Raw genomic sequence first — 27,574 nt, forward strand, 5'->3', positions numbered from 1 at the left:
ATGAAGATCAATTTAAAACCCGATGTGAAGCCCGTTAAGCAGTGGCCATATCGGTTGAAACCCAAATACAAGGAAAAGGTACAAGAGGAACTTGAGAAAATTCTCGCAGCTGGAATAATCGAGTCTGTAGAGGAATTCGATTGGGTCAGTCCCATGGTGGTCCAAGAGAGTAAACAAAGGGTGATATCAAGATTTGCATAGATCTCCAGAAGCTAAATGATGCATGCGTCCATGATCCATTCCCTACGCGGTTTACAGATGAAGTTCTCGAGAATGTTGGCGAACAAGAAGCTTACTCATTTATGAATGGATTCTCGGGATACCACCAAATTAAGATCACGCTGGAAGACAGAAGCAAGAATACCTTCGCTACTGAATGGGGGTCGTTCTAGTATACAATTATGCCTTTTGGACTAAAAAATGTCGTGCAATTTTCTCTAGGGTGGTTGTCGCAGCGTTCAAGGAGTTCATTCACAAGTTTTTGGAGGTTTATTTCGACGATTGGACAATGTTTGGGTTGGTCAAGAAGCATGTCTCTAGTCTGCGCTTAATGTTGGATACCTGTAGGAAGTACCAAATCTCTCTGAACTTGAAGAAATGCATTTTCTGTGTACCTTATGGAATATTGTTGGGCCACATTGTCTGTAAGTAGGGATTGATGGTAGACCCTACTAAGATCACTATCATTATCAATCTGGAGCCCCCTAGGAATGTAAAGCAGCTACACACGACATTGGGTCATACTGGGTACTATAGGAAGTTTATTAAGGCATACGTGTAGATCACTGCGCCCATGGAGAAGTTGTTAAAGAAGGATGTTACGTTTTGTTGGGATGACGATTGTCAGAAAATCTTGGATACTCTGAAGGAGAAGATGGTTATGACGCCAATCCTAGTATTCCTCGATTGGAAGAAGGAATTTCATGTGCATGTGGATGCATCTTGCATAGCGTTGGGAGTCGTCTTAACACAACCAGGGGCAGGAGATATCGATCACCTGATTTCCTTCGCTAGTTGAAAACTATCTAAGGCTGAAAGGAACTACTCAACCACAGAGCGCGAAGGTTTGGCCATGGTTTATGCACTACAAAAGTTCAGGCATTATCTACTAGGTGTGCACTTTAAGATGTACATGGACCATTCTTCTTTGAAGTACCTAGTCAATAAGCCTGTGTTGGGGGCAAAATCTATAGGTGGTTGCTCCTTTTTCAAGAATATGATTTTGAAGTCATAGTGAAGCCCAAAAGATTGAAAGCTAGAGCAGACCACCTGTCTCGGATTGAAAATGGTGAAGAGCCTATAAATATTGAGGAAGGATTACCTGACGCGCAGCTCTTTGCTATCAGGGTTGCGGAAGAGCATTTTGTAGACATCATTCAGTTCTTATATACTGGTGTAGCTCCTGAAGGTTATACAACACAGTAAAAGAAGGAACTAGTTGTCAGGGCTGCCGATTTTTCTATGATTACAAGACAACTATATAAGATGGGGTCAGATGAAGTCCTATGCCGATATGTACTTGAATATGAAAGGCACAGTATTCTAGCAGAAGCACATGGTGGTGTCACTGGAGGACACTATGCAGGTAAGGCTACTGTGCAGAAGATCCTATGTGCAGGACTATGGTGGCCAACAGTACATAAAGATTCTAAGGAATATTATAGTGCATGCAATGTGTGTTAGAGGACTGGGAGACTATCGCAAAGGGGTGAACTTCCATTAAATCCATAGGTCACATTACAAGCATTTGATAAGTGGGCGATTGACTTTGTTGGACCTATTTAGCCACCAGGGAAAGAGCCAGGAGCGCGTTATATTATCAGTGCAATAGAATACTTAACCAGATGGACCGAGGCATAGCCTGTGAGGATTGTAGTGCGGACACTACCGTGAAGTTCATATTTGAGTTTATTCTATCAAGGTTTGGATGCCCAAAAATTATGATGAGTGACAGAGGGCCACACTTCCAGAATGAAACAATCACAACTTTAACAGAGGAATTCTAGATGTATCATCAGAAGAGTATGCCATATCACCCCCAGGCGAATGGAATTATTGAAGCTTTCAACAAGATCTTGGAGAATTCATTCACAAAGGTATGTAATGTTAATAGGAATGACTGGGATGTGCATATACCAACAGTTCTGTGGGCCTATAGGACTACTTGTAAGAAATTGACTGGGCAAACACCCTTTCGATTTTTTTACGGACAAGACGCAGTAATGTCAAGGGAATGCATAGTGCCTAGCCTAAGAATCATAGCAATAACCAAGATGGAGGATCATGACATCATGGAGGAACGACTTGTGCAGTTGTTGGCATTAGAGGAAGACCCCTTTTTGGTTAGTTTTCATCAGCGAGTAAAAAAAAATTGAGAAAAGGTATGGCACAATCGAAACATCAAGCAACGCACCTTCAAAAATGGTGATTTGGTACTAATGTATGACAACAAGTTTACCAAGTTTCCGGGGAAGTTTCAGATGCACTGGCTGGGACCCTATATCATTAAGGACATTTTGGATGGTGGCGCAGTTCAGCTCGCGAAGCTGAATGGGGAAATATTTCCAGGCAGGATTAATGGAAGCAGGCTGAAGGTTTATAGGGATGATCTTGCCCCTGCACAATGACTATGTTAGGTCCCTATACTACTAGTGTATACCCTTATTATTATTAGTGCAACCCCCTTATTAGATTATTGTGCCCATGTAGTCCTCATATTGTTATTATTGTGCCCCATAGAAGCCCACTATTATTATTGTTGTGTCCTTACATTATTATTGTTAGGTTAGCTCTGATTATATTATGACCCCTTAGACTCCTATATATAGAAAGTATGTCTTGTCATTTGTATCATCCAAGAATTGTTCATTTGTGTAATGTAAAGGAGGTTTCCCCTCGAAGAGGCTGAATTCTAATGCGTTTATCTTTATTTTCTATCTTTTTGTGAGCTAGTTTCATAACATTTGGTATCAGAGCTTGGATTCTAGGGTTTCGCTGCTCCAAACAAGTCATCGTGGAATTTTCGCTATAATGTTTTCACTACGAAGTTTCAGAAGCTAAAAAAAACCATTTGAGCCGAGATCATTTTGAACCTCAGGTTCGAATTTTAGATTTTTTCTCGCTATATGTTTGGAGATATGATCTGAGGAACTTAGGGATTTTGCAAGCTCCAAAATTCCATCTCAAATAGGTCATCGTGGAATTTTTGCTATAATATTTTTTCTACGACGGATCAGACTCTGCAATTAAAACCCATTTGTGCCTAAATTGTTCTGAACCTTGGGGCCTAATTTCATATCTTGTCTCTCTATATTTTCGGAGATAGGATCTAAGGAAGTTAGGGTTTGTGCAGACTCCCGAATTACATTCCAAGCAGGTGACCTTGAGAAAAGCATCATAACTTTCTCTCTGAGCATCATATTGAAATTTCTTAAGAAGTTATAGAAAGAGGACGTCCTGTAGTTTTATGTGTATGAATTTCAGCTCCGAAGGTCGAAACAATGGTACGTGTCACTTCGTACAAGTTCGCTCTACTGAAAAATATATAATTAGATCATCTTGGGACATTGGGAATAACTCTTTCTTGAGGAATCCAATTGTGATAAGACTGATGAAATTGGAAAGAGGACGCAGAGGGCTACCGCAGGTCGTAACTTTGGACCTTGGAGATTCGGAATTTCAGAGTTACAACATATTCAAGAGCGAGCTCCTAAAATCAAGAAAAGGAGGTATGAGGAAGTTTGATGGCAAGGATCCGGTAAATTGGATACTACATATGGAGCAATATTTTGATCTACATGGTGTACAATTGTTACAAAAGGTACATATTGCATCTTTATATTTAGAACTGAATCAATTTTTATGGTATAAAGGGCTTTGTTCTCGTAAATCGCTTGTCACTTGGTCAATTTTTATGGAGGAAATTATAGCGCATTATGAGGATACAAAGAGCAACACCTTCTTTATCCAATTGATAAATCTCAAACAAAAGGGTTCAATGACAAAGTACATTGAGGACTTCCAAAAATTGAATATAAGGGTAAATGATATTCCAGAGAATCAAAGGATTTATGTCTTCATAGGGACTTTAAAGGATAAAATTCAACATGAGGTTCGTCTTTGGGAACTTGATTCATTGGAGAAGGCATTTAGGTTGGCAAGAAAAATTGAAAGAGAAATTATGGAAGCAAGGAATCCTACCACTCACAACTATAAATATGGAAGTGTTTTTTCTCATAGCCTTCCACAACCTACAAGGTTTACACCACAACAATTGGAAGAAAAAAGAGAAAAGGGGCTTTGTTAAAATTGTGATAGCAAATACACTAAAGGTCATAAGTGTGCTAAGAAGAAATTATTTTACATAGATTGTGAAGAGGAGGAAGAAAAGGATCAAGAAACGTCAAAAGAAGATGATATACACCAGGAACCAACCCCAGAGAAAGAAGAAATGAATCTGACCATATCTTGTAATGCATTGGCAGGAATTACCACTCCTCAAACTCTCAATATAGAAGGACATATCAAGAAGAAAAATGTTCAAGAAGTGAAAGATCTTGTTATCGCTCAAGAAAAAATATTTTAAATTCTGAACATCAATTTTTTAAATTTGTCAAAGGGTTGGTGTCAGTTTTGGGTCTAGTCTTTTCATCTTGTTTTAGAGTCTTGTTAAGAGTCTTGTTAGTATGTCAAAAGCGGTCAATTATCTGTTTTAGTCTATCATTGGTCTCATATCTCACATGAATATCATATGTCGAAACTCATTTCAAAGTTCGTAGTGCAGAAACCCGGTCTAGGTGATTTAGTAGCGCAGAAACCCAGTCTAGGTGATTTCATAGCACAAAACACCGATTTTGCACTGACTGCGCTACGAAATCGGGGATTCGTGCTAATCCATAGCAAATCTCATCCAGCTGTCAAATTTATAAAAATCTATTATCTTTCTACATCATCAGTTATCCGCTCATACACTTTGCCTGTCAATTCAACCGCTTATCCTCATCATTAGGACATTAGGTGTCTTGGTACGCACAGGTTGCAAGTTTTGAAAAGGAACCAAGTGTTCGGAATCCTGATGATGTTTGGGTTCATACATGGGAAGCAAATTTTGTTGAAGGAAAGATGCAGTACTTGTTTGATGAAGATGGGCGATGATACCTGGATGCTTTTGCAGGCATCGTCTGTATCTCCTGTGGGCACTGTCACCCTGAAATTTTTGATGCTATTATAAAGCAAACAAAGCTCCTGTAGCATGCTACCACAATATATCTTCATCATGTGGTCACAGATCTTGCAGAGGCATTAGCTGCAAAGATGCCAGGAAATCTTAAGGTATTTTTCTTTGTAAATTCAGGCACGGAGGCAAATGAATTAGATATGATGATGGCCCGATTTTACACTAGTAACCATGATATGATTTCAGTGAGAAATGGATACCATGGAAATGGTTCTAACACAACAGGATTGACCAGTCAGAGCAAATGGAAATTTAACGTGGTGCAGAGCGGAGTGCATCACACAGTCAACCCTAACCCATATCGAGGGATTTTTGGTGTTGATGGGCCACAGTATGCTAAATATGTTCAATATATTCTCGACTTTGGAACTACTGGACGTGTTGCTGGCTTTATTGCAGAGACTATACAGTGTGTTGGTGGAGCCGTAGGACTAGCACCTGGATACTTGCGAGCAGCTGTTGACATTATGATGCATGTGTTGTACTTGATGGCAACCAACTCGTATAAGATCAACTCACTTATATATATCTAGATGAATCTACGAAAGAGATATCAGATGTAACAGAGTGCATGGGATGCCAGACAACTCAAAGAAATCAGATGACAATTCTCAGGTTAGCTTTGCCATCAAGTCGAAAGGGGGAGATTGTTGGCATTATGAGACAAGTGTTGTCCTTGATGGAAAATCACTCAGATGATAAATTATAGTGCAACAAAGTTATTTTCAAGTTCACGCACTTTCATGCAGAGAAAAGTTTCTTTCATGTAGAGAAAATTTCATGCACTTTCATGCAGAGAAAAGTTTCTTTCATGTAGAGAAACGTTCACACACTTTCATGCAAAGAAAAGTTTCTTTCATGTAGAGAAACGTTCACGCACTTTCATGCAGAGAAAAGTTTATTTCATATAGAGAAAAGTTCACGCACTTTTATGCAGAGAATATTTCCTTTCATGAAGAGAAAAGTTCACGCACTTTCATGGTTGGCTCATGGTATTAGTCTGAAAATTTTTGATCCTATGGTTTTGGTCCGTGGTATTGCATCCAAAAGTGTTGATCTCACGCACCTTCATGGTTGGTTCATGGTATTAGTCTGACAGTTTTTGATCCTATGTTTTTGGTCCTTGGTATTGCATCCAAAAGTGTTGATCCCAAGTATTGGGTCCGTGGTATTGTGTTATTATGGTTTTGGACCGTGGTATTGTGAAAGGCCTAAAACTATAAAAGAGGAAGGAGATCATTTGGCAAAGCATCATCTGAATTATTGAATATCTGATAAAGTGCTAGATCTGGAATACTGTGATTGGGTTATGGTGCAGATCTAGACCTGAGCTAAAGAGGGATCTCACCGGTTGATGGAGAACAAGATCTAAGGATAGATCGGGATCAAATGGTTTGAAATGAACTATCTCTATATATTTGATTATGCTTATTCTAGATCTGTATACTAACGCTTGTAATGATCTGAACTGGGTATAACTTAAGTTTGAAATCGCTGCAAGTCATGTTTGAATATTTATAGATCTGTACGCGGGTTGGCTTTGGTGTAAGCGCGTATGTACAAAGGTTTGGTTCATTGTAGTAGCGTATACAATTTGAGCTATGATATTTGAAGTCACAGGTGGTTCTGGTTGTTGATGGGTTCTGATGACAGTTTAAAGGTGTTAGTATTCTGCATATCCTGTTTGGTTGATTGTGTTTAGCTTCAATATTGATGGATGAGAACTAATATTGGATCAGGATCATAATGACTTATCTTTATGTGATCTGATGGACTAGATCTGGTTGCTAACTCACATATTATCCTTGTATATGTATTGATCTGGTGATTGGGTGATTCAGAAGATTGATTGATTATGTGCTTCAATGATATTAATGGGTCCAGTATGAAAATTGGATGAAACGTGGCCTTTTAGATTATGTGTTGTGCTTCAGGAGTATCCAGTATGAAAATGTATGAAACGTGGTACCCAGAGGAGAGAAGATTGTAGGGCGGCACCTACGTACTAGTATCTTAGCTAGTACAAGAGCAAAGGGGGTAGTAGCTCCCTTCCAGTAGCAGTTGAAAACTTTGGAGCATTGTAGCAGGTAGCAGCCTGCGTACTAGTAAATGGATCGTCTAGTACAAGAACTATGGGGGTTATAGCTCCCTTCTAGGAGAGACTGGAGAACGAGAGAGGGTTGTAGCTCTCTGCAAGTAGAAGCCTGCGTACTGGTATAAGACTGCACCAGTATAGAAATATTGTAAAAGGATTTTCTTATTAAGAAGAAGATTGAGATGACTTGCAGTAGGTGGTTTTCTCCCACATTGGGTTTCCACCTTATATCATGGTGTTCATGTGTGTGGCTTATGTGTGATGATCTGTTCTATTTTACTGCACCTGTTTACTGTTAATATGGTTGATAATGTTCTAATGCACTCATTAAGGATCAACTAACTGAATCATAAGAAGTTGTGGAAGTAGCATATATGAATCTGAATATGGAAATGAAAAAGTTTTATTGATGTGATAATATTGATTCACCCCCCTCTCTCAGTATTATTTCCAACAATTGGTATCAGAGCAGGTCCTTTTGTAGAAGCTTGATCACTTGAAGGAGATCCGTGGAACAATGGGAAAGAAGCTTAAGAAGAAAGCGCCTAAGCAGAAGAAGACATCTTAGAAGAAATATGACAGTGGGAGAATCGATTGGGGATTATGTGGAAGAAGCACTTCAGATTCAGAATCATTTCAGAATGAAGATGAACTATCGGGTATGAATTTGTTATCCTCTAATGTTCCAGCTATCTATCCATTTGGAAAAGATGAAAGTGATAGCGAAACAATTGAATTTGCTTTTATGGGTGATGAGCCCCAATTTTTGGTACAATTTGGGCTCATTTGACCTACTTACCTTGCTCAACCATTCATCTTTTATCACTTATGCATTCATTTCTTAGTATATTTGTGTTATTTGTAGGAAGAAGGGCAGGCATTATATCTATGTGGCTAATACATGATGATTTCAGGTTTTTGGCATTAAAGAGAGCAAAAGACCACGCAAAAGGAGACAAGGAGACAACAAAGGTGACATTACGGGTTCATAGGGAGGCTGTCCACAGTCTTGATGACCTTCCTCGTGATTTTCACCTTAACTTCGAGCTCCAACAACTCTCCCCACTGAGCTTAAAGGCAGCCAACACGTTCTACAGGATCAGCAATTTACAGCAGTTTGACTTTCAGTTGGACAGCCAAGCTCCACGAATGGAGGAAGCCAGCTTGATATTCATTGTGTATAAATATGAAGGCCGTAGCCTTTGTTAGGAGCTTTTTGAACTTTTGAACTGATATTGTAATTTCTGAGCACAGCTCGGTGTTGTTTTTGTAAGCCAGTTTTGGCATGACATTAGACTTTTGATTATGAATAAAGGCAAGCAGATTTGGATCTAATTCTGAGCTTTTAAGGGAGCTATAGATCTCAGGTTAGGGCCCAACCTGAGAGCAATAGATCTCCTCTTCTTGTAGTGTTATTTTCTTTTCTTTCCAGCACTTCGTTTCTTTGTTTTGATATGCATTTCAAGAACACAGTCTGCTGATGTGATTTCTTTAATGAGATTGAGTAGGATTAGCTTATGGTTAAATCACTTTCAGTTGCTTAGATTAGAATAGGAGGATTCTAATTCACTGGAGCTCCAAGAAAAGGTTGTTAGTACTTCACTGCCATCTCTGTTTAGGGATTGGGGTGCAGTCTATACCAACTACCAAAAAAAACGCAGTCTTTTTCTACTTTTATGCAAGTTGCAACACAGTCGTTTTAATCATAGAACCATCCATGCACTCTGACCTTGAGCCATACTTCTTCATTACAACTCCATGCACAACTTCTCTTCACGGTTTACATTGTTGTTCATTGGTTTAATAGCACAGGTAGCACAGGTTAATGGATTCTCGTTTTCGGTGCAAGACATAAGCAATTTGTTTTATTTACACTGCTCAGTATCATTCCACTTCCTTCTTCTTCTTCTTAACCACGCCTAAAGCCACCTACTCGACCTCTGTTCATCTCGTTTACCTTCCAACTCTTCCATTGCCACGTAGCTTCATTTTCTTGACCTTTCGTTGTTTCCATCCTTCTATTCACCAACCAACTCCGTGCACTCTTTCTCCATCTTATTTCTCTGCTCCCGAGCCATCACAAGTTCCATCTCCATCTTGCCCATCCTCCCATACCACTCCTTCACTCCTCCATCACCCAAAACTCCAACCATAGCACATCCTGTAGAAGTTAGCAGACTTCTTGTAGAATTCCTTAGTTTCCTGTAGGATCCCCTGCAGACATCCTGTAGAAGCCTGCAAACTCGATTGCCGAGCACCTGAATGTTGTGGACTCCTGTGGACTGATGCTAGGGACCTCTCCTAGCCCTCATGACCTTTCCCAAGCTTTCTCTCCCTTCGCACCACCTCTGCACAGCCAAACCCTAATAAGAAACAAAACCGTAATCACTCCAACCACTTAAGCAAAAATACAAAAACAATGTTCTTTTTAATGGAAGTAGTTTGAGTTCATGCATTTCACATCACTAGAAGTAATGGCATCATTCTTAGACATTTGCACTCTCACTATTGCATCATAGAGGTTAAACTAGTCAGATTAGGGTTTACTAGGGTTGGCTTTCAGTTCATTTTTGCAAAGTAGATTAATTTCCTTTGAGATAGCCTTCGTCCATCATTTAGAAAGCTTCTTCTAAGAACATATAGAAGTTGGCTTGAGCCCTAGCGGACTTGTGCCAACTGACCAAGTGACAGCTGCGACAAGAGCTAGTACTTGTGCATACAACACCGTCGCTTCCAAGTTTGTACGAACTACCGGGTTGATAAAATTAGAGATAGGAAGCCCCAGGAGTTGTAGCATTATTGCTACAATACTGGAGCCCACCATATTTTTGGCGCCGTTGCCGGGGAAGCGTCAGAGTATTAGTAATTGTTGCTTTTCTTCTATTTTCTTACTCTTGCCTTCTGCTAAGTAGTTTATTTCATTTCCATTCTGCAAAAGTAGCATAGACATTTCCTGCTTTCATAGATTAGCATTTCCTGCTTTCATAGATTAGCATTTCCTGCTTTCATGCATTTCCTGCTTTCATAGACTAGCATTTCATTTCTGCAAGCGTAGACTAGTGTTTCAATTCTGCAAGCGTAGACTAGCATTTCCATTCCTGCAATTTCATTTGAGCAAAGTAGATTAGTTCTTTCCTGCTTTCAGTTTAATTCTGCATCTTTTTTAGTTAGTTGTAGATCAATCTGTTTCAGTTTTGCAGGTACCAAAGAGAAAAAAAAACAAAAGCAATCAAAAAAGAAAGTCTTTTCCATTTCATGCCTCGTAGAAACCGGGATAAATCAGGCAAATTCCTACCCAACACCCCCACCACATCACTGAGTCACCCTTCTCTCTTCTTTGGTGACAGTGATCCAGAAGAACCTATAGGTGAACATCCCGAGATATACGAAGATCCTATAGTAGAAGAAGAGTTAGAGACCACTCCATCTGAAGCTATGGCTAACAATAGAAGAGAAGATGAGAGAATAGAAGGTGCCTTCCCCATCCGAGAGACCAATGGAGAGATGAAAATGAAGAACATTAGCCCCTCCGCCTTACCTCACTTCCATGGACTGACTACTGAAGATCCTGATACCTTCCTGTTTGAGTTTGTTGTCCTTTGTAGAACCTATGACTATACTGAAGATGAGCAAAAGCTGAAACTCTTCCCTTCAACTCTTAAGGATGCAGCATTACGCTGGTTCATGGGCTTACTTGGGAATAGTATCACCACCTGGGCTCAGATGCAGCAAGCTTTCAATACCAAGTACATGGATTACTGTAGGTCCAAGGAAACCAAGGGAGAAATATTTCGGATGACCATGGGAAATGATGAGTCCTTAGAGGATTATGAGGAGAGGTTCCAACTTAGCTATAAGCGGGCCAGGTGCACACTTGACCCTGAATCCCTCAAGTTGGTCCTGCTCCGAGGAGTCCCTGAAGACCTCTTAGATACCCTTCACATGTTAGCTGGGGGGGACATTTACCAACTGCCTTATGAGGACATCAAGACTGTGTTTAGAAACCACTCCAGGGCAGCTCGGAAACGAGGTAGAGGAAACCTCCTCTCAACTAGTGTTCCTTTCTCCAAACATGAGCTTGCAAATCAATTAGAAGATCTTAAGAGTGAGGTGAGACAGACCATTGCCATGCAGCTGGACACATTCAGGATCCAGCAGAAGAAAGAAGAAGCTGAGAGAGCCTTGGCTGTCTTCTGCCCTAGGTGCACAAGGAGACACCCTAAGAACAAATGCCCATTGCATTCGGTTGAAGTATGTTTCGTTTGTGAGGAGGACCATTCCACAAATCAGTGTCCAACCTTACCTGGGTTTAAAGCCATGTACCAAGGGATAGAAGCTCCCACTGAACCTCTCTATTACCTCAACCAAAGGAGGCCACAAGGGTCTAGACCTTATCAGCAGGGAATGCAAGGGGCACCTCAAGCTTATTACAGCCCCAACCAATCGACTCCTATGCCTTCCTGGGGTCCCCCTGCTCATCCTTCCTGGTCCATGCCTCCTCCATGGTCTTATCCACCTCAGTACCCTACTCAACCTACTTCTCATTCATATCATTCACATGCCCAGCCACAGCCTCAGTGGAATGCACCTCAGTCGGGGTGGAGGCCCCAGTACAATACTCCTCCCGCCATTTTGCCTCCACCACCAGTTCAACCTCAGCCATTACCTCCTGCTCCTCCAAGGCAACCTCAAATGCCTGCTCAACCGAACCCAAACCCCAACAATAGACAGGCCCAACAGGTATACACTAGGGAAACCTCATGCCCTACCTATGCTGTGGAGATCTAGGAGATCAATCTTCGATCTGGAAAGACTCTACCAGATCGCCAACCTCCTCCCCCAGAGGATGAGGCAGATAAACAGGAAAGTGAACCAAAGGCTATTCCACCCTTTCCTGAGAGACTAACAGCCACCACACAACCCAACCCAGAAGAGGATGAGCTTCTGGGTGAGCTCAAGCAGTTGTGTGTAAAAATACCACTTCTCCAAGCCATCAAGGATGTGCCAATATACAACAAACTGGTTAAGGAAAAGTGTTTCAAACACCCAGGCAGGCGGAAGAAAGATGCTTCAACCATCAATGTCATAGGACAACTGTCTGACCTTATGTTAGGACAAGTCATCTGCCCAAAGTACCTAGATCCTGGAAGTCCTGTAGTAGATGTCCACATCAATGGCACCATCATACCTCACACCTTGATTGATCTGGGGGCTGCCATTAATGTGATGACCAGGGATACCATGCTCAAACTCAATCTTCAGGGTTCCTTGAGGAAGACCTCGACAGTACTGCAATTAGCAGATCGCTCCACTGTGACTCCCGAAGGGATTGTGGAGGATGTCTTGGTCTCTATCGACTCTTGGGAATATCCTGCAGATTTCTTGGTTCTGCAACCCAAGGCAAAGCTTACTGGATATCCTCTCATTTTGGGAAGGCCTTGGTTAGCTACTGCAGATGCTTACATAAGTTGTCGTGCAGGAAATATGACCATCAAAAATGGTCCTATGTCCAAACAGCTAGTCCTATACCCTCCTGCCCAACCCTCCTTAGAGCATGACTTACCACTCTGGTTAGAGGAAGGAGAGGAAGACGAGGTGTACTCAGCACCTCTGTGCACCCTAGATACCACTAGAAGAGACCCCCCAACCGAGGATGAATTGATCGAGACCTTGATCCAGAATCCACCTTCCAGTGCACTATCCTTAGAGAAATTGGTGGAGGATGCCCAAGCTAGCACCTTAGTGGATCTTTGTACAACCAACCCTTTCACTCCCAGAGTCAAGAATGTGGATTTCGGCCCTGAGAGAATGTTAAAGATCAGCTCCTCCCTATCTCCTTCCCAGGAAAAGGAGCTGTGTAGCCTGTTGGCCAGTCACCTAGATGCTTTTTCTTGGAGCTATAAGGAGATGAAAGGAGTCCATCCTTCGGTCTGTACCCATCACATATACATCAAAGAGGATTGTAAGCCGGTTAGGCAACCCCAGAGGAGAATGAATCCAGCCCTTAAGGACATTGTCAAGGAAGAATTGCAAAAACTGTTGGATGCCGGATTCATCTACCCCATCTCAGATAGTGAATGGGTGTCCCCTCTGGTGTTGGTTCCCAAGAAAAATGGGAAATGGAGAATCTGTGTGGACTACTGAGAACTGAACAAAGCTACCAAGAAAGACCATTTCCATCAACCTTTCATAGATCAAGTGTTGGATGGACTGGCAGGAAAGAAGTTCTTCTCTTTCCTGGATGGGTTTAGCGGGTACAACCAAATCCAAATCAGCCCGGAAGACCAAGATAAGACCACCTTCACTTGTCCTTGGGGCACCTTTGCCTACCGAGTCCTTCCCTTTGGGCTATGCAATGCTCCTGCTACCTTCCAGAGAGCTGTCTTAAGCATCTTCTCGGAGTTGGTCCGTGATGCAGTGGAAATCTATATGGATGACTTTACTCCTTATGGGGCCAACTTCCAGGAAGCATTGTCCAATCTGGGAAAATTCCTAACCAAATGCATTGAGATGAACTTGTCCCTTAGCCCTGAAAAATGTGAATTCCTAATGACTGAAGGGACCGTGCTAGGCCATACCATTTCTTGCCAAGGGTTACAGGTGGATCCTAACAAAATTGATCTCATCAAGAAGGTTCCACCTCCCCAAAAGGTAAGGGATGTCCGGAGTTTCTTGGGATTAGCAGGATATTACCGGAGATTCATTAAAGACTTCAGCAAGCTAGCCTCACCATTGTTTGGCCTGTTGGCAAAAGATGTGGAGTTTAAATGGACCGACGATTGTCAGAGGGCTTTAAATGAATTGAAGGACAAGTTGGTGTCAGCCCCAATCCTGAGAGGTCCAAACTGGGCCCTACCTTTCCACATCCACACTGATGCCTCGAACAAAGCCATAGGTGCAGCTTTAGGACAAGTTGAGCAAAAACTTCCATATGCCATTTACTTTGTTAGCAAAAACTTGTCCAAAGCTGAGCTGAATTACACTGTAACCGAGAAAGAATTCTTGGCGGTGGTCCATGCACTGAACAAGTTCCGACATTATATTACTGGCTATCAAACCTTTGTACATACAGACCATGCTGCAATTAGATATTTAATGAATAAACCAGATGTGAATGCTCGTATTATTAGATGGTTACTTTTATTGCAGCAGTTTGATTTGACCATTGTTGACAAACCAGGTAGAGAAAATGTTGTTGCTGACTTTTTATCTAGATTGGATTTGTCTGCAGATGAGGATGGAACAGTGGATGACCAGATGCCCGATGAACATCTGTTTGCTATTTCAGTACTCTCTCCATGGTTCGCTGATATAGCAAACTACCTTGTTTCAGCACAGTTCCCTCCGCACCTATCTTCAAAAGAGAAGAGCAGAATCATCAGAAAAAGTGCCTCATTTACTTGGATCGGGGGCAATCTGTTCAAGCTTGGCCCCGATCAGATCTTAAGGCATTGTGTAAGGGAGGAGGAAGTCTTTGATATCCTCCTCACTTGTCATGATGGGCCTTGTGGAGGACATTTTGCAGCAAAGAGAACTGCCTTCAAAATCCTGCAGGCAGGCTACTATTGGCCCACACTTCATCAAGATGTCAGAAGATATGTCAGCCAGTGTGACCAATGCCAGAGAATGGGGAAACCGACCCAAAGGGATGAGATGCCTCTCCAACCTCAGGTGACTCTTGAGCCATTTGAGAAGTGGGGTATGGACTTTGTGGGCCCAATCAACCCTCCTTCGAGGCAAAGGTCTTACATCATTGTGTGCACTGACTACCTGACAAAGTGGGCAGAGACCAAAGCAATCAAAGCAGCAACAGAAGAAAATGTGGCCGAGTTCCTAAGAGAAAACATCTTCTATAAGTTTGGCTATCCAAGAGAGCTGGTCACCGATCAAGGGAGCCAGTTCACCTCCAACCTGGTTGAAGATCTACTAGCCCATCACAAGATCAAGCATAGGACTTCCACCCCCTATCACCCTCAAGCAAATGGGCAGGTGGAAGTCACCAATAGAGCATTAGAAGGCATCTTGACTAAGGTGGTGAGCAGCAGCAGAAAGGACTGGGCAGATCGCCTGGTTGAAGCCACATGGGCTTACAACACCACTTGGAAGACCACCACCGGCTTCACACCTTATGAGCTGGTCTATGGGAAGAAAGCTTTGTTGTCCATTGAGTTTTAATACAACACTTTGAGGATGGCAGCTCAGCTGGACCTAGATCTCAGCCATGCACAACAAGAAAGGTTATTACAGCTGAATGGACTGGATGAGCACCGAATGCAGGCCCTCCTTCACTCAGAAGTGGTTCAACTTCAGAGAAAGGTGTGGCATGACCAACATCTCCATGACAAGCAATTTCAGCTGGGAGATTGGGCCTTGTTGTATGACTCCAGATACAAAGATTTCAAGGGGAAGCTGAGAACCAGATGGCTAGGGCCATATTCAGGGGAGAAATGTCATGACAATGGATCTGTTCTTATTCAGACCATTGATGAGGAAGCCATCCCCATGCTTGTCAATGGGCATCGATTGAAGATCTACAGGAAGCCTCTCTCAAGACAAGAGTTCATCAAAACTATGGAGAAGGCAGTGTTGGTCATAGAGAAGGGTTCTGCCCCTGATTTGGGCATACCCTGAAAAATCTAAAAAAAAAAAATATAGAAAGAAAAAAAAAAAAAAAAGTGAAAAAATAAAGAAATAATAAAGATCCTTGGGTGAAAACCTTTCTGAGGCGCCCAAGGCAGGTGGTAGGGGTGAAAACCTCATTGAGGCGCCCCTATTGTCTTTTCAAAAAAAAAAAAAAAAAATATTGGAAAAGATCCTTGAGTGAAAACCTCTTTGAGGCGCTTAAGGTAGATGGCAAGGGTGAAAACCTCAATGAGGCGCCCCTGTTATCTTTCAAAAAAAAAAAAAGGAAAAAATGAAAAAAGAAAAAAGAACAAAAAAAAAAACAAGGTCAGCAGATTCATTATGTAAAATTGCATGCAGGTGTTCTATGGAGGAGAGGAAGCCTCTCAACTCAAAGCCAAAGGTCCTCATCATGCAGTCAGGACACCTCACCAGCACCTCCTCCAAGAATACTCATTTTCTCCAAGGTATGTGCAATTTTATTACAGCTTGAGTCTTCTACAGGAAGACGCAGATTTTCTACAGGAAGACGCAGATTTTCTACAGGAAGATGCAGATTTTCTACAGGAAGATGCAGAGTTTCTACAGGAAGGTGTAGACTCTCTACAGGAACACAACCTTTCTACAGGAAGCTCTGTATTTCTACAGGAAACTTCTTGTAGAAGCTCAGAACGGCCCAGAATTCATTTCATGAGGAGATCTAACGGCTAAGGATCGGTTTGGACGCATGCAAGCCACTGTTGTCACCCTTGCACATTGCTGTTATCTTGTTCCACCATCCTTGTCGACATGCAACAAAGTTACCTGCACCAGCAAAGCAGGTCGATGAGTTCTCAAGAAAAGGCAAATTTTAAATGAAAAAACGCTGGAGATCTCGCACCATATTCATCCCAGTCATCCAGAAGCTCCGGGAGCGTGATCGTGAGGCCATCCATCGTCGTGCAGCATGCACCCAAGGAGGAAGAACTGTTCCAAGACATCCCGCGGGAGTCCTGTAACAGTTAAGCCTGCTAGAGTGGATACCATTCACAGCGCAGGCCATATGCAATGAAACGTGGGTGCATGCAACTAAAGCATCCCATCCATCGTCGGCAGCTTGTGAACATGGACCTCCGGGCCTGTGTAAGTTCGCCAGCAGCAGGTAAATCCACTCATTAGTGTCCAAAGAACCGAAACATCGTGTGCAGTCGCGTAGGTAAGTGTCTCGACCCTTCCTTCCATCAGATTGCATGAATGTTACTTTGATTGATTGCTAAGTGTAAAGGTGAATGGGTTGAGCGGCCGTATGGCCATTTGGCCAGCCACGTCGGCTAGTTAATGGCCTAGTTGGATGTGTGGGTGGCGGCCATGACAAAAAGAATGGGCAGCACGCACGTGAGAGCAATCCCGTCGGAAAAAACGAGTTTAACAGAAGAGGTGGCGACAGATCTGCGGGAATTGATGCGGCAGCAAGTGAACGCGCAGTTGAATGATGGGATGACGTCACCCAATGGTCCGGCGGGGACAGCTCACCCCCGCGCCACGGATTCTGCCGAATTCAAAATCTAATCGGCTAGATTGCACTCATGCATTTATCAACCACCGTTTTGAACTCGAGCGGCTATCCTGATCTTTCTGCAGTTCGATACGCCGAGCCTTTGGCTATCAGAACGATTGTGAAGCACACCCAAGGCGCAGACCGACTGCAGTCTTTCCCGAAAATCGCGCGCTGCATTCTACAGGAATGTTGTCATTCTACAGGAACGTTGTCATCCTACAGGAACGCAGTTTCTACAGGAAAGCGGGTTCCTCACGTAAAAAGGTGGCAAATTAAAAAGGTAACCCTGAACTCTTCATGCAACTGGTTATTAAAGGTGGCAGAATTGTCGTCCACAGTCTGGTCATTCTAGGAACTTAAGTTCCTCAGGGATAAGGTTAAGTTCCTCAGGGATAAGTTTTGTGGATTATGTGCATGACATTCTACGCTCTGTCTCAGTAAACCAAATTTCTTCCACAATCACCACCTCTGGTCCAGGAAGCTGTTTTATCATGCCGAGTGGGTTTATTAGACGAGAACCCACTGATTCAACCAAGTTAAGGGAAAACCAGGAGGTGGTGGAACTCTTCACACGGGTTCAATGGATATCTTTTTGTGACAAATTGCAGGGTTACGACGATGAAGTGGCAGAAGAATTTTTGCAGGCTCTAAGGCCGAAATCCAAGACACTGGCCACAGTGAACTTCAGGGGTCTAAGCCTCAAGCTCACCCCGCAATATATCAGTCGAATTACTGAAATTCCAATGGGTTTGCCATGGGATAAGGAAGAAAGGAAGTTGAGCCAGCAGGCCAAGAAATAATTATTTCCACTGGAGGAGGAATTCTCGGAGGACAAAAATGGGGTGCGAAGAACCAGCTTGCTGCCACCATGGAATGAAGTTAGCCTGCAAATCATGAAGTATATAACCTGTGAAGGCCGTTTTAGCATCGTGTACGCGTATCACTTTCGGTTGCTCACTGAATTGAGGCACCGGGTTGATCTTCCTGTAGAACAGAAACTGAGCATTCCTTATTTCCTGCTACAGTCCCTAATTGAGTGTGCCACAAAGTTAAAAGAAGGCATACCAGATCAGGTAGCCCACCATGGGTTGATCAAACTTCTTGTGGAGGATGCGCTTCATTCATATAAGGTTCCCCTCTCATGGGAATCATTCAGGAATTTGACAAGAGATGGAGACATAAGGATGTTGATTGAAGAAACGGGTTCCTCCAGCAGTGAGGAAAAAGAAGCAGTGGCCGAGGGAAAGAAAGAAACAGGCTAGAAGACCCCGACCACAGTGCAGAAGAAAGAACAAAAGAAGAAGCATGAGAAGAAGGATGACAAAGAAAAAGGTGACACACCCATCTTGTCAGCAAGAGAAAAGAGGTTGCAGAGCAGAACGGACAAAGCTGAGGTGGTCCACATCAGCCCAAGTACCTCATCAGCACCTGCAACCAAACCAAAAAGCAAAACCCATGCAGCAAAGCAAGCAAAGGTGGCGACACCCGTGTCTACAGGAAAGCAGAAACAGGCTTCTACAGGAAGCCCGAAAACAGAGAAAGGGTCTTCTACAGGGAGCCCGAAATTGGCAAAGGGTCTTCTACAGGAAGCCCGAAAATTACCAAAACAGGGGCTTCTACAGAAGGCCCAAAAGTGGGTAAAGCAGGGTCTTCTACAGGAAGCCTGAAATCAGAAAAGAAGGGGCCCTCTACAGGGAGCCCTGAGAAAGCAAAACGCAAGAAAGAGAAGGCTGACATTCTCGAAAAGGAGGCAGCAGCTGCGCTGGCCGCCCTCAGTACACCTCCAAGGCCAAAGGAGAAGAAAGAGAGGAAAATCCCTCTACCTTTTGAAGCTACGAGAAGTAAGAGAATAAAAACACGCAAGCCGCAGCCTCCACCCAGCAGCCAAACCATTTTAGGGGGTGTCCCTACTTCACCCAGTGAAAGATCCCCCTCTAAAACATCGGCCACCCCCGAGGGGGGAAGCCCAAAAATAACCTCCTGGACACGAAGGATAGGCCAATCGGCTTCCGAAGCCCGGCTCAAGGAAACAGGAAAGGGGGAGGAAGCGCCACCCTCGTCACCGCCAGGGGCAGAAGAGGCAGGGCCACCAAGAACAGGAAAGAAAGAGCATGCTCCGGGCCCTAGTTCTCGGCTGAGGACAAGGAGCTGGAGCAAAGTTGCTCAAGGATGAGCAAATATTTTAGCTGGGGGGTGATGATGAGCCCCAATTTTTGGTACAATTTGGGCTCATTTGGCCTACTTACCTTGCTCAACCATTCATCTTTTATCACTTATGCATTCATTTCTTAGTATATTTGTGTTATTTGTAGGAAGAAGGGCAGACATTATATCTATGTGGCTAATACATGATGATTTCAGGTTTTTGGCATTAAAGAGAGCAAAAGACCACGCAAAAGGAGACAAGGAGACAGCAAAGGTGACATTGCGGGTTCATAGGGAGGTTGTCCACAGTCTTGATGACCTTCCTCGTGATTTTCACCTTAACTCCGAGCTCCAACAGCTCTCCCCACCGAGCTTAAAGGCAGCCAACACGTTCTACAAGATCAGCAGTTTACAGCAGTTTGACTTTCAGTTGGACAGCCAAGCTCCACGAATGGAGGAAGCCAGCTTGATCTTCATTGTGTATAAATATGAAGGCCGTAGCCTTTTTTAGGAGCTTTTTTAACTTTTGAACTGATATTGTAATTTCTGAGCACAGCTCGGTGTTGTTTTTGTAAGCCAGTTTTGGCATGACATTAGACTTTTGATTATGAATAAAGGCAAGCAGATTTGGATCTAATTCTGAGCTTTTAAGGGAGCTATAGCTCTCAGGTTAGGGCCCAACCTGAGAGCAATAGATCTCCTCTTCTTGTAGTGTTATTTGCTTTTCTTTCCAGCACTTCGTTTCTTTGTTTTGATATGCATTTCAAGAACACAGTCTGCTGATGTGATTTCTTTAATGAGATTGAGTAGGATTAGCTTATGGTTAAATCACTTTCAGTTGCTTAGATTAGAATAGGAGGATTGTAATTCACTGGAGCTCCAAGAAAAGGTTGTTAGTACTTCACTGCCATCTCTGTTTAGGGATTGGGGTGCAGTCTATACCAACCACCAAAAAAAACGCAGTCTTTTTCTACTTTTATGCAAGCTGCAACACAGTCGTTTTAATCATAGAACCATCCATGCACTCTGACCTTGAGCCATACTTCTTCATTACAACTCCATCCACAAATTCTCTTCACGGTTTACATTGTTGTTCATTGGTTTAATAGCACAAGTAGCACAGGTTAATGGATTCTCGTTTTCGGTGCAAGACATAAGCAATTTGTTTTATTTACACTGCTTAGTATCATTCCACTTCCTTCTTCTTCTTCTTAACCATGCCTAAAGCCACCTACTCGACCTCTGTTCAGCTCGTTTACCTTCCAACTCTTCCATTGCCACGTAGCTTCATTTTCTTGACCTTTCGTTGTTTCCATCCTTCTATTCACCAACCAACTCCGTGCACTCTTTCTCCATCTTATTTCTCTGCTCCTGAGCCATCACAAGTTCCATCTCCATCTTGCCCATCCTCCCATACCACTCCTTCACTCCTCCATCACCCAAAACTCCAACCATAGCACATCCTGTAGAAGTTAGCAGACTTCCTGTAGAATTCCTTAGTTTCCTGTAGGATCCCCTGCAGACATCCTGTAGAAGCCTGCAAACTCAGTTGCCGAGCACCTGAATGTTGTGGACTCCTGTGGACTGATGCTAGGGACCTCTCCTAGCCCTCCTGACCTTTCCCAAGCTTTCTCTCCCTTCGCACCACCTCTGCACAACCAAACCCTAATAAGAAACAAAACCATAATCACTCCAACCACTTAAGCAAAAATACAAAAACAATGTTCTTTTTAATGGAAGTAGTTTGAGTTCATGCATTTCACATCACTAGAAGTAATGGCATCATTCTTAGACATTTGCACTCTCACTATTGCATCATAGAGGTTAAACTAGTCAGATTAGGGTTTACTAGGGTTGGCTTTCAGTTCATTTTTGCAAAGTAGATTAATTTCCTTTGAGATAGCCTTCGTCCATCATTTAGAAAGCTTCTTCTGAGAACATATAGAAGTTGGCTTGAGCCCTAGCGGACTTGTGCCAGCTGACCAAGTGACAGCTGCGACAAGAGCTAGTACTTGTGCATACAGCACCGTCGCTTCCAAGTTTGTACGAACTACCGGGTTGATAAAATTAGAGATAGGAAGCCCCAGGAGTTGTAGCATTATTGCTACAATACTGGAGCCCACCAATGGGTGAGCAAGAAAGATATCAAATAGACGCAGAATTTAAAAGGCTTACAGACAAAATTAGAGATCAACAAGATCTATTGAACAAAAGGGAATGTGTCTTCAAAGAAGAAGCTGCCAAACTAAAAGCTCAACTAGAGGAAGGAAACAAGGTAAGGAAGTTATTCAAGGACAAATATCAAAAGTTGTAGGATGAAGTAACATCACTAAGAGATGAAGTCAATGAAAGAAGCAAAACCATCAAGAAACTTAGAGATAGATCCAGTTACTATGAAAGTCTTGAAGCCACGATCTGCTCGCTAAAAGAAGATCTTGAAGAATCAAAGAAGCAGAATAAATATCTACTCCTAACTATTGAAAAACAGGAAAACGAAGTCATCAGCTTAAAATCTCAGCTAGAATGTGCCTTCAGAATTCGTCAAATGCAGCAGGATCTGAATGAAGAACAAGAAAAGGAGATTCTCAAACTAAGGCAACAAATGGAAGAAGGAAGAAAATCTGAAGAAATTTTGAAGAAGCAATGTCTGGAAAGGGAAGAACAACTTCAGGTTGAGGTAAATATCTTGAAAGGTAAATTAGAAGAAAAGGATAAGCTTTTACAATTTCAAGATAGTACTAAAGTCTTGGATGATATTCTTAATAGTCAAAGGTCTCTTGCTATCAAAACTGGTCTTGGTTTTCATGAATCTATTGATGGTGAATCTAGTTCACAAAGTAAGACAAGGGACTCTACTGCAAAATCTAAAATGCTCAATAAGGAGATGAAAGGTCAATCTCATCATCAACCAAGGAAAGAAATTCTTCAAAAAGAAATCTTTTACTCCTCCTATGAATAATGTTGAATGTTATGTATATCATAATCTTGGACATGTTGCAGCCAGATGTAGAAGAAGAAGGTTTCAAGACCATCATGCAGAAAGATCATCACATTCAAGGTACTTTAATGGATATTGCTTTGCTTGCAATATGTTTGGTCACAGAGCTGTTGATTGCTATAGAAGAAATATGAGACATGTAAGATGTTACACATGTAACAAGCTTGTACATATAGCTAAGAAATGCAGGAACAAAGTATGGGAACCATACCCAAAAGGAGAAAACATCATCATCACACTTGAAGATGTGGAAGAAGAAAGAAGTACAATCAGAAAGAGGCGGCACAACACAACATACATACATAACAGAATCAGAGGGCGCTGGAAGTGTAAAACTTCAGTGTCCTAAATCTCATACGCAAGTTTCCTAAAGAGAAGTTACGTTTATACGCGAGTTGGTTATGGCATAGTCGCGTATATGATTGTTTGAGGAAAGGCAGTAGGGACAGGTTCAGGAAAAGGATCAGTTATGATTCAGTTTATTATTTGCACTGTTTGATAATGGTTACAATTTGATGTGTGGAAATGACTTGATGGTTAGAAGTTTTTTGTTTCTAACTTGATAATGATGATGTCTTCATACTTCTTGCTGATATGCATGATCAGATCTGACAGTAACCAAGATGGCACAGGTTTAGGGGGAGCATATGCTTTTAATGCATTGTTGGCATTATGGTTAATAGTCCTTGGTGATGATGCTTATATGGATAAATGACTCATCTTGCTATGATATGGTTATGAGTTGTTCAGATGATTCTTGGGTTTACATAGTTGATATTTAGATCAGATTTGTGGTTGATTCTCTAATGATGCTTACATGGTGATCTTCATAAGGATAAGGAAAAGTACATAGCTTGAATTCACTTCTTCTTTACTTGATGATGAGTCACTCATATGCTGTTGTCATCATATGCATAAAGATCATATATTACAGTTATGATTCCTATTGTTCTTGGCACATATATGGATGAGGATTGTTGGCTGGATACATGGATGATTATTCAAAGTTGCATTGTTGGAGACATGATGATGATGAGTTCTTACCTATATGATGATAGGTTGTTTCGTACATATGTTGATTGATGCAGATATTCCCAATTGATGATACTTGGTTCATGCAGATCTGGATGGCTATGGTGTTTCTCACATATGATAGAATGTGAATGATTCTGTATATACAGAATTCTGTTCAAAAGGATGAGTTGATACAGACATACCTTGATGATTCATGCACTAATACAAGTTGCTGGTCTAGTTGCTGTTGACAGATGCTATGGAGCAGATCATACAGTGTTGTTGCTGATGTTTATCATGATGTTTGGTCTTTGTTATAAATGTCATGTATATCATTCAATGTAAAGGTCATATCAAGACTCATGATGTAATAGTGTGTCTCTATCTATTGTAGTCATTTGATGAGATCTCTTCAGGTCATGTAACGTCCTATGTTGGTTTCCCCACTATGCCTGGGATGAATGATGTTATTCGCTTATGTTATCATACGTAAACTTTTGGTATATCACCATTGTGATGGGAGATAGATGTATGTATGAGTCTTTGGTGATAGGAAGGTCATTTATGATGTATAGAGTCATGTTCTTCTTGTAGAACATCTTTTTGCAGACCTTGCTTACAGTCAGGGGGAGCATGAAAAAGCATATTTCAGCAGTTCAGAGATTTCAGCAGGTACTCAGGGGGAGTATGGACAGCAAAGGAAGAGAATATCTTGGCCCGCCCTTTGCCCTTGATGTCAAAGGGGGAGAGTGATTTGGTATTGTTGCCATCAAGTCGAAAGGGGGAGATTGTTGACATTGTGATGCATGTGTTGTACTTGATGGCAACCAACTCGTAGAAGATCAACTCACTTATATATATCTAGATGAATCTACGAAAGAGATATCAGATGTGACAGAGTGCATGGGATGCCGGAAAACTCAAAGGAATCAGATGACAATTCTCGGGTTAGCTTTGCCATCAAGTCCAAAGGGGAAGATTGTTGGCATTATGAGACAAGTGTTGTCCTTGATGGCAAATCACTCAGATGATAAATTATAGTGCAGCAAAGTTATTTTCAAGTTCACACACTTTCATGCAGAGAAACGTTTCTTTCATGTAGAGAAAAGTTCACACACTTTCATGCAGAGAAAAGTTTCTTTCATGTAGAGAAAAGTTCACGCACTTTCATGCAGAGAAAAGTTTCTTTCATGTAGAGAAAAGTTCACACACTTTCATGCAGAGAAAAGTTTATTTCATATAGAGAAAATTTCACGCACTTTTATGCAGAGAAAAGTTCCTTTCATGAAGAGAAAAGTTCACGCACTTTCATGGTTGGCTCATGGTATTAGTCCGACAGTTTTTGATCCTATGGTTTTGGTCCGTGGTATTGCATCCAAAAGTGTTGATCTCACGCACCTTCATGGTTGGTTCATGGTATTAGTCTGACAGTTTTTGATCCTATGGTTTTGGTCCGTGGTATTGCATCTAAAAGTGTTGATCCCAAGTATTGGGTCCGTGGTATTCTGTTATTATGGTTTTGGACCGTGGTATTGTGAAAGGCCTAAAACTATAAAAGAGGAAGGAGATCATTTGGCAAAGCATCATCTGAATTATTGAATATCTGATAAAGTGCTAGATCTGGAATATTGTGATTGGGTTATGGTGCAGATCTGGATCTGAGCTAAAGAGGGATCTCACCGGTTGATGGAGAACAAGATCTAAGGATAGATCGGGATCAAATGGTTTGAAATGAACTATCTCTATATATTTGATTATGCTTATTCTAGATCTGTATACTAACGCTTGTAATGATCTGAACTGGGTATAACTTAAGTTTGAAATCGCTGCAAGTCATGTTTGAATATTTATAGATCTGTACGCGGGTTGGCTTTGGTGTAAGCACGTATGTATGCAGGTTTGGTTCATTGTAGTAGCGTATACAATTTGAGCTATGATATTTGAAGTCACAGGTGGTTCTAGTTGTTGATGGGTTCTGATGACAGTTTAAAGGTGTCAGTATTCTGCATATCCTATTTGGTTGATTGTGTTTAGCTTTAGTATTGATGGATGAGAACAAATATTGGATTAGGATCATAATGACTTATCTTTATGTGATCTGATGGACTAGATATGGTTGCTAACTCACATATTATCCTTGTATATGTATTGATCTGGTGATTGGGTGATTCAAAAGATTGATTGATTATGTGCTTCAATGATATTAATGGGTCCAATATGAAAATTGGATGAAACGTGGCCTTTTAGATTATGTGTTGTGCTTTAGGAGTATCCAGTATGAAAATGTATGAAACGTGGTACCCAGAGGAGAGAATATTGTAGGGCGGCACCTACGTACTAGTATCTTAGCTAGTACAAGAGCAAAGGGGGTAGTAGCTCCCTTCCAGTAGCAGTTGAAAACTTTGGAGCATTGTAGCAGGTAGCAGCTTGCGTACTAGTAAATGGATCAGCTAGTACAAGAACTATGGGGGTTGTAGCTCCCTTCTAGGAGAGACTGGAGAACGAGAGAGGGTTGTAGCTCTCTGCAGGTAGAAGCCTGCGTACTGGTATAAGACTGCACCAGTACATAAATATTGTAAAAGGATTTTCTTATTAAGAAGAAGATTGAGATGACTTGCAGCAGGTGGTTTTCTCCCACATTGGGTTTCCACCTTATATCATGGTGTTCATGTGTGTGGCTTATGTGTGATGATCTGTTCTATTTTACTGCACCTGTTTACTGTTAATATGGTTGATAATGTTCTAATGCACTCCTTAAGGATCAACTAACTGAATCATAAGAAGTTGTGGAAGTAGCATATATGAATCTGAATATGGAAATGAAAAAGTTTTATTGATGTGATAATATTGATTCACCCCCCCCCTCTCAGTATTATTTCCAATAGCAGCTTATGATATTGTCCGGAAAAGCTGGAGGTGTTTGTATATCTATTGAGGCTCAGACAGGATTTGGTCGTAGGGGAAGTCATTACTGGGGCTTTGAAACACAAGGTGTTATCCCTGACATTGTAACTGTGGCCAAGGGTATTGAGAATGGCCTTCCTATTGGTGTTGTTGTCACAAATCCAGAAATTGCACAAGTTTTAACACAATGAGCACACTGTGTTACGTTTGGTGGAAATCCAGTCAGTACTGCTGGCGGCTATGCTGTGCTAAAATTTTTAGACAAAGAAAAATGACAAGAACATAGCATTGTTGTGAGTGCTCATCTAATCAACTGTTTAAAAGAACTTCGCTCCACACATTTCAAGACTGTAATCTTCAGGATGTTTTTTTGGGAGAATACCTTGGTGTGGAAGATAGTTGGCTTGAAATTCTTGCAATGCAGGGACCATCCCTCCTGGCAGTTGATATTTCTAGTTCAGACGTGAACATTCAGGGCTTTCACTATTGCAAAATTGTCTAAATTTGCAGCATCTAAATTTTAACTATTGTCAACGTATTTCTGATGCTGGACTAGAATATCTCACAGGCCTCATTATTTGAATTCTAGAGCAGGAAATATCAGGGAGCACATTTTCATCTTTACACAAGGAAGATTGAAATCACTGGCAACATTTGGACTTACAAACTTGAAGGAGCTGCAAATTTCTCGAAGTCTTGTTGCTATGACATATCTCAACATAAATTCATGTTGTATAACTGATGCTGGATGCCAAAAGCTTGAAGGACTTTTGAATTTAAAAACTCTGAACATGGCCTATAATAATATTACACATGTTGGCCTAGTACATCTAATGGTCATTATTCATAGCCAGTTCGGTTCATGATGCTTTAGGTAGCCTTAGACAAGTTTTGTATTTACACGTGTACATGAGCCAGAGTACATGAAAAACATAGCTGCCCAATACATTTTTGTGTAATCAAAGAATAACAACAGGGATAATTAATCTCGAATATCCTTGAGGAAACCAAAAGCAGAAAAAC

At 41.7% G+C, this 27,574-nt stretch overlaps 1 pseudogene; it reads left to right on the forward strand.

The window, feature by feature from the left end:
- LOC149260298 (alanine--glyoxylate aminotransferase 2 homolog 1, mitochondrial-like) lies at window positions 1–27,133 on the forward strand (annotated as a pseudogene).
- The last annotated feature ends 441 nt before the right edge of the window (window positions 27,134–27,574 follow it).

This window comes from Pinus tabuliformis, chromosome 6, assembly GCF_031772625.1.
Source record: "Pinus tabuliformis cultivar Carrire ecotype Pingquan chromosome 6, CPIR1, whole genome shotgun sequence".
Classification (NCBI taxonomy): Eukaryota; Viridiplantae; Streptophyta; class Pinopsida; order Pinales; family Pinaceae; genus Pinus; species Pinus tabuliformis.